Here is an 11,474-nt window from a genome sequence, read left to right on the forward strand (position 1 = left end):
GAACCCCTGACATCCATCCCCCCCTCGAAGCCCCCCCTTCCCCCCTCCCCCCCATCGGGTGCGGGTTGTGGGAACTGCAGCTCCTCGGAGGTAGATGCAGGATACAGTTCGGCTACGTCCATGACCTCTGCTGGCAGCTCGGTGTACGTGTGTTCGAATTCGGGTTCCTCACCCAAAATGTTCGCAGTTCCCTCTTCCATTGCTACTTCGTCTGGTGCTGCCAACCAAGGCCCCTTTAGCCATTTCTTGCGCCAGGCCTCCTCTGGTTGCTCATCCCACCAATAAGAGGGCTCTGTGTCCACCCCCGAACACGATCCCCTGGGCGAGTTTGAGTTCGGCGTTCTTTCCTCGGCTGAAGAAAAGCCGTGGAAAGTGCTGCCTGAACATGTGGGGGTAAAGAGCCAGTCATCGAAGTACTCGGCTGGCATGGGTCTATGTGGGAAAAGGGCATGGAACTCGTCCTTTAAAAGAGGTTCGTCTAAAGCGTAGTCCGGCACCCACCCACTGGCACTGACTGGTGCACCCTCTCTGACTAGAAAGTATTCTATTCCCTCTTCCCCCCATCTCGAGTCCAGGATCTCTGTGACCTCGTTGAGTGGTTCGACCCTAGGCGATCCCTCCCTCCTAGGTGACTCTGTGCGTGGCTGCGGTACTGTTTCAGACTCCTGAAACCTGTGCGGGGCCTTGTAGGGAGTGAGCACCGACCTATGAAAAACCGGGTGGACTCTGGAACCTTCGGGGAGGGCCAGTCGAAAAGCCACGGGGTTGATCTTAGCCTCCACCTGGTATGGTCCTAGCTGCCTGTGCCCTAGCTTCTTCTTGGCCAACGACTTGGTTGGCATCGCCTGGGCCGCTAACCACACCCAGTCCCCCACCTGGATGTCCTCTCCCACTCTTCTGCCTTTGTCTGCCTGCACCTTATATGCTTGTTTGGCTAGCTCCAAATGTCTCCGCAGCTCCTCGTGCACCTCTTGTAGTTCTGCAGCGAACTGGTCGGCCTCTTGCGGCTCCCCCTCTCTTGGTGCTACGAACCCCGGGAAGGTCCTGGGATGACGTCCATTGTTCGCGAAGAACGGCGTCACCCCCGTCGACGCATGCTTCGTGTTGTTGTAGGCAAACTCCGCCATCGGTAGGTAGTCCACCCAAGCTGTGGGTCGCTGATTTGCATAACATCTCAGGTACTGCTGCATGATCGCGTTGACCCTCTCGGCCTGGCCGTTGGTTTGTGGATGTCTTGCCGACGCTAGGTTGATCTTGACGCGCAGGATACCTAGGAGCTTCTGCCAAAAATTGGAAATAAACTGGCGCCCCCTGTCGGACAGGATGGCCCGCGGCAGCCCATGCGCCCGGAACACGTGGTTGATGAAGAGCTTGGCGGTCTGTTCCGCCGTCGCCACCTTCGCGCAGGGAATGAAGTGCGCCATCTTGGTGAACAAGTCCACCACCACCAGTACCGCCGTCTTGCCTCTGGAACTGGGCAGGTCAGTGACGAAGTCCAGCGCCACCCTCTCCCACGGTTGCTGTGGTGTTTCCAGTGGTTCCAGCAAGCCCGCCGGCTTCTGGTGTACTGGCTTGGACCTCTGACAAGTGTCACATCTGGCGACGTACTCCGCTACTTCTCCTCGCATCTGGGGCCACCAAAAGTCCCTGGCCACCAGTTCTATTGTCTTCTCCCTGCCGAAATGGCCCGCACTGGGAGCGTCGTGCAACTGCTGCAGAACCTTTGCTCGGAGCTCGTCGCTCGGCACGTATAGGGCACCCTTGTGAGTTAACAGTCCGTCGCGTAACTGGAACTCTTCGTCTCTCAGCGAACCCCTACGCAGCTCCTCTATTTTGGATTGTGCAAACTGATCTACCTGCAACGCGCGTCGCACTGCGTCCAGGTCGACAGCGATGGCAGCGCACGCCCACGCCTGCGGTGCAAAAATGTGCCTGGCTGCTATTGGCGCCGCTTCCTCAAGATATTGCGGTTTCCTGGAGAGCGCATCGGCTATAACGTTGGAGTCCCCTGGGACGTACTCTATCCTGAAGTCGAAATCCGCGAAGAACTCTGCCCAGCGCATGTGTCTTTGGCTCTGGAGTTTCGCCGTGCGCCAATACTCTAAATTCTTGTGATCCGTGCGGACCTGCACTGTGTGCTTGGCTCCAATGAGGAAATGTCGCCACGCTTTGAACGCTGCGTGAATGGCTAACAGCTCCCTGTCCCATATGGTGTAGTTTTGCTCCGCTTTGCTGAGCTTTCTGGAGTAAAAGGCACCGGGTCTCCAGTTTCCCTGTGGATCTTCTTGCAGGAGTACGGCTCCAACCGCTCTGTCTGACGCGTCGGTCTCTACTCGTATGGGCTTGCCTGGATTCACGTGCAGCAGCTGCTCCTCGGAGGCGAAAAGGCTTTTAAGCTTCTGAAAAGAGCGCTCCGCCTGTTCCGTCCACACGAACCTCTTCTTCTTGGAACTGAGAGTGTCCGTGATCGCTGCCGTCTCCTTTGCAAAACCTCTGATGAATTTGCGGTAGAAGTTGGCGAAGCCGATGAATCTTTGGACTTCCTTCCGATTGCGAGGGCTCTTCCAGTCCAACACCGCGCGGACCTTGGCGCTGTCCATGGCCAGCCCCTTGTCGGACAGCTTGTAGCCTAGGAAATCCACGTCCGTCACATCAAACTGGCACTTCTCTAACTTGGCGTAGAGCTTGTTCTCCCGTAGTCTCTGCAGGACTTCCTTTACGTCCTTCTCATGGGCTTCCTCCGTTTCCGAAAAGATCAGGATGTCGTCGAGGAAACACACGCATTTCTTGTAGAGAAGTCCCGCTAGCACGTGATGCATAAATGCTTGAAAGACGTGAGATCCATTTTGGAGACCAAATGGCATCACTCTGTATTCGTACGTGCCCAGAGGCGTGAACATGGCCGTCTTCCACTCATCGCCCTCCCGGATGCGTATGAGGTTATACGCTCCACGCAGATCCAATTTGGTGAAGATCTTCCCCTTCCTTACGGTTGCCAGGAGATCATCTATCTTGGGCATGGGGAAGGCCTTGGGTTTGGTCTTACTGTTTATGAATCGATAGTCCACAATGAGTCTTTTTTGGGGCGTGTCCTTTTTCTTTACAAAGAAAACAGGACTGCCCCCCACCGCTTTCGATTCTCGGATGAATCCGCGCTTCAAATTGTGCTCTATGAACTCCCTGAGTTCTTGCATCTCGTCCTCAGACATGGAATACAGCTTTGCAGTCGGCAACTGCGCCCCTGGCACCAGGTCGATGGCACAATCATAAGGCCTGTGGGGCGGCAACTGGTCAGCTTCCTTCTCGCAGAAAACCTCCAGGAACCCCTCGTACTTGCGGGGTACTGCCTGCACCATGCCAAGTTGCAACTGCTGCTCAGCTCCCTCCTCCTGGCTGGACTGGATGCAATGTTGAACACAGTACGATGAGCAAAAGGTGATCTGCCGTTGGTACCACGCTACAGCAGGACTGTGTCTCTCCAGCCAACTCATGCCTAATACTATAGGCGTGTCTGAAAGGCGGGTGACATTGAAGCTGATGACTTCTCGATGATTTCCAATCCTCATCACCATGGGAGGCGTCTGTTGCACAACTTGTCCTCCTAGCAATTTCCTGCCATCCACCGTGACTACGTTCAGAGGTGTTGTCGCTGGCAGAAGCGCTATGCGATGCTGCTTGACAAAGTGCGTCCCCACAAAATCTGCGTTGCTCCCAGAATCAATCGTGATGGGGACTTCCAGGGTGGTTCCATTCGGCAACTGAAGTGTTGCAGTGAGCTGCACCGCTGGCTTGGGTGGTAAAGGGTCTGTGCGTTGCAAAAGCGCTGGGGACTGCTCTACAGATTCGCCTGGCTGAGCCCCAGCAGCTCTGCTTCCAGCCAGGCACTGTCGTTTCCCTGAGGTTGCTCTGCTTGCATCATTTCTGCTGCAACAGTTGCTAAAGCTGCAGTGTGTCTCTGCAGCCTCTGGGGACACTCTTTCGCCATGTGCTGTGCACTGTCGCAAATGTAACACTTCCTGGTCCCTCTAGGAGGCTGTGCCTTTACTGCACCGGAAGCTGGGGCTCTGGCTGTTGCTTGAGCCTTAGCACCACCAAGTTCCATGGGCTCCTCCCCCTGCCTTCCCAGTGGCGAAGGATGTGACTGACTGAACTCCCTGGGGATGAAAGAAGACGTCCTCGCTGGTGGACGCACCTGACGTTCTTCCTCAGTGTGCCAAGGACGTCCCTCGTGCCTTATCCCAATCGCCAAAGCCCTCTGCACAAGCTCCTCCAGGGTCTGGGGTCTGTCTCCCCTGGCAAGTTCATCCTTAATGGGACCGCTGAGCCCCTCCCAGAACAAATCCCTCACAGGTGCACAATCCTTCTCCCAGCTTAGCGCAGTCAGTAAAGCAAAAAATCTGGAATGGTACTGACGCACAGTGGCTTTGCCTTGCCGCAATCCAAAAATTTCCCTGCGTGCAAGATCCACATCTACAGTTGACTGGAAGCAGGCATCCATTGCTTTAATGAATTCATCTGCATCGCGGCGGGCAGGGCCATCTTCACGCCACAAATTGCGCAACCAGTCTCTGGCCGGCCCATGCAAGTGAGAAACAATAAACCCCACTTTCTCCTCCTCATCTTTAAAGTCATGACGAAGCAAGTGCAATGCATACAAAACGTCTGCTCTGAAACTGGGGTAGTGCTTCAGGTTCCCATCGAAGTGGGTGACTAGGCTGCCCCCCCTCCGTCCAAGTCCAATCCCTTCTCTGGACCCTGGGAGCCCTTCCCTGCTTGCACGTTCCCACCTGGTTTGCAGGTCCTGGCAGCGCTTCTCCATTTCGTCATGCTTCTTCTGAGACGCAAGGACTGCAGCAGTGAGTTCGGAAACTGTAGTTCGCAGAGCTGTCAACTGCTCCTCCGCACTCATGGCTGTCACCGTTCGTGAGCTTTGCAAAAAAAAATTTTTGCGTTCTTTGGAGGGGACTTACTGTCAGAGCCACCCTGGGTCCCAGCTCACAAGAGACCAAAGTCCAGTCCAAGTTATATACAAAAGGTTTTATTGAAGATCATTCTCGTCATTACATCCAAACTCCGTGGCTCCACATCTGTTACCCTTAGATGTTAGAAGTCCCCTCTGAGTCCGTCCCTCCCCTGCACCAGTTTAAGAGGCTTGTGCTGCTCCACCTTTTCCTCTCCTTCCTTTTCCGCAGGGTCTTCCTGCCCCCCTGTGTTCCCTCTTTCCGGGACTCCCCAGAGGCTGAGTCTTCTCCTGCCTGCTGCCCCCTCCTTCGTGCTTTAGCACCAGGCTCCTCCCCAGAGCTCTCCCCACTTCCGCGCGCCTCCACATTTGAACTTGGCGCGCGTACGTTGCTCCTGACCTTCCTTTCAACAGCCACACTGCTCCCAGTACTGCTTTCCGCCCCTTCCGGCAGGACGTCTTGCCCCGATCTCCTTCCCCCCTCTGCTCCTTGTCCTGTTCCTCCCGACACACTGGTAACTCCACCCTCTTCACTCCGTTCCGGTGGAGAAGCAGGTCTCGATCTCCAACTCCCACTGGCGGTTCCCCCTACGTTCCCCTGCTCCTGACTGCTTCCCCCTTGGGCTCCCCTTGGCTTGACCAGGGGGGCTCCCTCTTGGGAATCCTCCGATTCACTGGACGGACTCATGGACCATCTCGGGTCATTGTCGTCCTCTTCCTCGTCAGGCTGGAATCCTTCTCCCTCACTCTCGGTCTCCTCCCTCCTCTGCGCCTCTCTCCCTGAACCCCTGACAGTTAGGGTTAGGGTTAGGGTTAGGGTTAGGGTTAGGGTTAGGGTTAGGGTTAGGGTTAGGGTTAGGGTTAGGGTTAGGGTTAGGGTTAGGGTTAGGGTTAGGGTTAGGGTTAGGGTTAGGGTTAGGGTTAGGGTTAGGGTTAGGGTTAGGGTTAGGGTTAGGGTTAGGGTTAGGGTTAGGGTTAGGGTTAGGGTTAGGGTTAGGGTTAGGGTTAGGGTTAGGGTTAGGGTTAGGGTTAGGGTTAGGGTTAGGGTTAGGGTTAGGGTTAGGGTTAGGGTTAGGGTTAGGGTTAGGGTTAGGGTTAGGGTTAGGGTTAGGGTTAGGGTTAGGGTTAGGGTTAGGGTTAGGGTTAGGGTTAGGGTTAGGGTTAGGGTTAGGGTTAGGGTTAGGGTTAGGGTTAGGGTTAGGGTTAGGGTTAGGGTTAGGGTTAGGGTTAGGGTTAGGGTTAGGGTTAGGGTTAGGGTTAGGGTTAGGGTTAGGGTTAGGGTTAGGGTTAGGGTTAGGGTTAGGGTTAGGGTTAGGGTTAGGGTTAGGGTTAGGGTTAGGGTTAGGGTTAGGGTTAGGGTTAGGGTTAGGGTTAGGGTTAGGGTTAGGGTTAGGGTTAGGGTTAGGGTTAGGGTTAGGGTTAGGGTTAGGGTTAGGGTTAGGGTTAGGGTTAGGGTTAGGGTTAGGGTTAGGGTTAGGGTTAGGGTTAGGGTTAGGGTTAGGGTTAGGGTTAGGGTTAGGGTTAGGGTTAGGGTTAGGGTTAGGGTTAGGGTTAGGGTTAGGGTTAGGGTTAGGGTTAGGGTTAGGGTTAGGGTTAGGGTTAGGGTTAGGGTTAGGGTTAGGGTTAGGGTTAGGGTTAGGGTTAGGGTTAGGGTTAGGGTTAGGGTTAGGGTTAGGGTTAGGGTTAGGGTTAGGGTTAGGGTTAGGGTTAGGGTTAGGGTTAGGGTTAGGGTTAGGGTTAGGGTTAGGGTTAGGGTTAGGGTTAGGGTTAGGGTTAGGGTTAGGGTTAGGGTTAGGGTTAGGGTTAGGGTTAGGGTTAGGGTTAGGGTTAGGGTTAGGGTTAGGGTTAGGGTTAGGGTTAGGGTTAGGGTTAGGGTTAGGGTTAGGGTTAGGGTTAGGGTTAGGGTTAGGGTTAGGGTTAGGGTTAGGGTTAGGGTTAGGGTTAGGGTTAGGGTTAGGGTTAGGGTTAGGGTTAGGGTTAGGGTTAGGGTTAGGGTTAGGGTTAGGGTTAGGGTTAGGGTTAGGGTTAGGGTTAGGGTTAGGGTTAGGGTTAGGGTTAGGGTTAGGGTTAGGGTTAGGGTTAGGGTTAGGGTTAGGGTTAGGGTTAGGGTTAGGGTTAGGGTTAGGGTTAGGGTTAGGGTTAGGGTTAGGGTTAGGGTTAGGGTTAGGGTTAGGGTTAGGGTTAGGGTTAGGGTTAGGGTTAGGGTTAGGGTTAGGGTTAGGGTTAGGGTTAGGGTTAGGGTTAGGGTTAGGGTTAGGGTTAGGGTTAGGGTTAGGGTTAGGGTTAGGGTTAGGGTTAGGGTTAGGGTTAGGGTTAGGGTTAGGGTTAGGGTTAGGGTTAGGGTTAGGGTTAGGGTTAGGGTTAGGGTTAGGGTTAGGGTTAGGGTTAGGGTTAGGGTTAGGGTTAGGGTTAGGGTTAGGGTTAGGGTTAGGGTTAGGGTTAGGGTTAGGGTTAGGGTTAGGGTTAGGGTTAGGGTTAGGGTTAGGGTTAGGGTTAGGGTTAGGGTTAGGGTTAGGGTTAGGGTTAGGGTTAGGGTTAGGGTTAGGGTTAGGGTTAGGGTTAGGGTTAGGGTTAGGGTTAGGGTTAGGGTTAGGGTTAGGGTTAGGGTTAGGGTTAGGGTTAGGGTTAGGGTTAGGGTTAGGGTTAGGGTTAGGGTTAGGGTTAGGGTTAGGGTTAGGGTTAGGGTTAGGGTTAGGGTTAGGGTTAGGGTTAGGGTTAGGGTTAGGGTTAGGGTTAGGGTTAGGGTTAGGGTTAGGGTTAGGGTTAGGGTTAGGGTTAGGGTTAGGGTTAGGGTTAGGGTTAGGGTTAGGGTTAGGGTTAGGGTTAGGGTTAGGGTTAGGGTTAGGGTTAGGGTTAGGGTTAGGGTTAGGGTTAGGGTTAGGGTTAGGGTTAGGGTTAGTGTCAGAGCCACCCTGGGTCCCAGCTCACAAGAGACCAAAGTCCAGTCCAAGTTATATACAAAAGGTTTTATTGAAGATCATTGTCGTCATTACATCCAAAGTCCGTGGCTCCGCATCTGTTACCCTTAGATGTTAGAAGTCCCCTCTGAATCCGTCCCTCCCCTGCACCAATTTAAGAGGCTTGTGCTGCTCCACCTTTTCCTCTCCTTCCTTTTCCGCAGGGTCTTCCTGCCCCCCTGTGTTCCCTCTTTCCGGGACTCCCCAGAGGCTGAGTCTTCTCCTGCCTGCTGCCCCCTCCTTCGTGCTTTAGCACCAGGCTCCTCCCCAGAGCTCTCCCCACTTCCGCGCGCCTCCACATTTGAACTTGGCGCGCGTACGTTGCTCCTGACCTTCCTTTCAACAGCCACACTGCTCCCGGTACTGCTTTCCGCCTCTTCCGGCAGGACGTCTTGCCCTGATCTCCTTCCCCCCTCTGCTCCTTGTTCTGTTCCTCCCGACACACTGGTAACTCCACCCTCTTCACTCCGTTCCGGTGGAGAAGCCGGTCTCGATCTCCAACTCCCACTGGCGGTTCCCCCTACGTTCCCCTGCTCCTGACTGCTTCCCCCTTGGGCTCCCCTTGGCTTGACCAGGGGGGCTCCCTTTTGGGAATCCTCCGATTCACTGGACGGACTCATGGACCATCTCGGGTCATTGTCGTCCTCTTCCTCGTCAGGCTGGAATCCTTCTCCCTCACTCTCGGTCTCCTCCCTCCTCTGCGCCTCTCTCCCTGAACCCCTGACATCCATCCCCCCCTCGAAGCCCCCCCTTCTCCCCTCCTCCCCATCGGGTGCGGGTTGTGGGAACTGCAGCTCCTCGGAGGTAGATGCAGGATACAGTTCGGCTACGTCCATGACCTCTGCTGGCAGCTCGGTGTACGTGTGTTCGAATTCGGGTTCTTCACCCAAAATGTTCGCAGTTCCCTCTTCCATTGCTACTTCGTCTGGTGCTGCCGACCAAGGCCCCTTCAGCCATTTCTTGCGCCAGGCTTCCTCTGGTTGCTCATCCCACCAATAAGAGGGCTCTGTGTCCACCCCCGAACACGATCCCCTGGGCGAGTTTGAGTTCGGCGTTCTTTCCTCGGCTGAAGAAAAGCCGTGGAAAGTGCTGCCTGAACATGTGGGGGTAAAGAGCCAGTCATCGAAGTACTCGGCTGGCATGGGTCTATGTGGGAAAAGGGCATGGAACTCGTCCTTTAAAAGAGGTTCGTCTAAAGCGTAGTCCGGCACCCACCCACTGGCACTGACTGGTGCACCCTCTCTGACTAGAAAGTATTCTATTCCCTCTTCCCCCCATCTCGAGTCCAGGATCTCTGTGACCTCGTTGAGTGGTTCGACCCTAGGCGATCCCTCCCTCCTAGGTGACTCTGTGCGTGGCTGCGGTACTGTTTCAGACTCCTGAAACCTGTGCGGGGCCTTGTAGGGAGTGAGCACCGACCTATGAAAAACCGGGTGGACTCTGGAACCTTCGGGGAGGGCCAGTCGAAAAGCCACGGGGTTGATCTTAGCCTCCACCTGGTATGGTCCTAGCTGCCTGTGCCCTAGCTTCTTCTTGGCCAACGACTTGGTTGGCATCGCCTGGGCCGCTAACCACACCCAGTCCCCCACCTGGATGTCCTCTCCCACTCTTCTGCCTTTGTCTGCCTGCACCTTATATGCTTGTTTGGCTAGCTCCAAATGTCTCCGCAGCTCCTCGTGCACCTCTTGTAGTTCTGCAGCGAACTGGTCGGCCTCTTGCGGCTCCCCCTCTCTTGATGCTACGAACCCCGGGAAGGTCCTGGGATGACGTCCATTGTTCGCGAAGAACGGCGTCACCCCCGTCGACGCATGCTTCGTGTTGTTGTAGGCAAACTCCGCCATCGGTAGGTAGTCCACCCAAGCTGTGGGTCGCTGATTTGCATAACATCTCAGGTACTGCTGCATGATCGCGTTGACCCTCTCGGCCTGGCCGTTGGTTTGTGGATGTCTTGCCGACGCTAGGTTGATCTGGACGCGCAGGATACCTAGGAGCTTCTGCCAAAAATTGGAAATAAACTGGCGCCCCCTGTCGGACAGGATGGCCCGCGGCAGCCCATGCGCCCGGAACACGTGGTCGATGAAGAGCTTGGCGGTCTGTTCCGCCGTCGCCACCTTCGCGCAGGGAATGAAGTGCGCCATCTTGGTGAACAAGTCCACCACCACCAGTACCGCCGTCTTGCCTCTGGAACTGGGCAGGTCAGTGACGAAGTCCAGCGCCACCCTCTCCCACGGTTGCTGTGGTGTTTCCAGTGGTTCCAGCAAGCCCGCCGGCTTCTGGTGTACTGGCTTGGACCTCTGACAAGTGTCACATCTGGCGACGTACTCCGCTACTTCTCCTCGCATCTGGGGCCACCAAAAGTCCCTGGCCACCAGTTCTATTGTCTTCTCCCTGCCGAAATGGCCCGCACTGGGAGCGTCGTGCAACTGCTGCAGAACCTTTGCTCGGAGCTCGTCGCTCGGCACGTAGAGGGCACCCTTGTGAGTTAACAGTCCGTCGCGTAACTGGAACTCATCGTCTCTCAGCGAACCCCTACGCAGCTCCTCTATTTTGGATTGTGCAAACTGATCTACCTGCAACGCGCGTCGCACTGCGTCCAGGTCGACAGCGATGGCAGCGCACGCCCACGCCTGCGGTGCAAAAATGTGCCTGGCTGCTATTGGCGCCGCTTCCTCAAGATATTGCGGTTTCCTGGAGAGCGCATCGGCTATAACGTTGGAGTCCCCTGGGACGTACTCTATCCTGAAGTCGAAATCCGCGAAGAACTCTGCCCAGCGCATGTGTCTTTGGCTCTGGAGTTTCGCCGTGCGCCAATACTCTAAATTCTTGTGATCCGTGCGGACCTGCACTGTGTGCTTGGCTCCAATGAGGAAATGTCGCCACGCTTTGAACGCTGCGTGAATGGCTAACAGCTCCCTGTCCCATATGGTGTAGTTTTGCTCCGCTTTGCTGAGCTTTCTGGAGTAAAAGGCACCGGGTCTCCAGTTTCCATGTGGATCTTCTTGCAGGAGTACGGCTCCAACCGCTCTGTCTGACGCGTCGGTCTCTACTCGTATGGGCTTGCCTGGATTCACGTGCAGCAGCTGCTCCTCGGAGGCGAAAAGGCTTTTAAGCTTCTGAAAAGAGCGCTCCGCCTGTTCCGTCCACACGAACCTCTTTTTCTTGGAACTGAGAGTGTCCGTGATCGCTGCCGTCTCCTTTGCAAAACCTCTGATGAATTTGCGGTAGAAGTTGGCGAAGCCGATGAATCTTTGGACTTCCTTCCGATTGCGAGGGCTCTTCCAGTCCAACACCGCGCGGACCTTGGCGCTGTCCATGGCCAGCCCCTTGTCGGACAGCTTGTAGCCTAGGAAATCCACGTCCGTCACATCAAACTGGCACTTCTCTAACTTGGCGTAGAGCTTGTTCTCCCGTAGTCTCTGCAGGACTTCCTTTACGTCCTTCTCATGGGCCTCCTCCGTTTCCGAAAAGATCAGGATGTCGTCGAGGAAACACACGCATTTCTTGTAGAGAAGTCCCGCTAGCACGTGATGCATAAATGCTTGAAAGACGTGAGATCC

This window comes from Podarcis cretensis, assembly GCF_951804945.1.
Source record: "Podarcis cretensis genome assembly, chromosome: 4".
NCBI classification, from domain to species: Eukaryota; Metazoa; Chordata; class Lepidosauria; order Squamata; family Lacertidae; genus Podarcis; species Podarcis cretensis.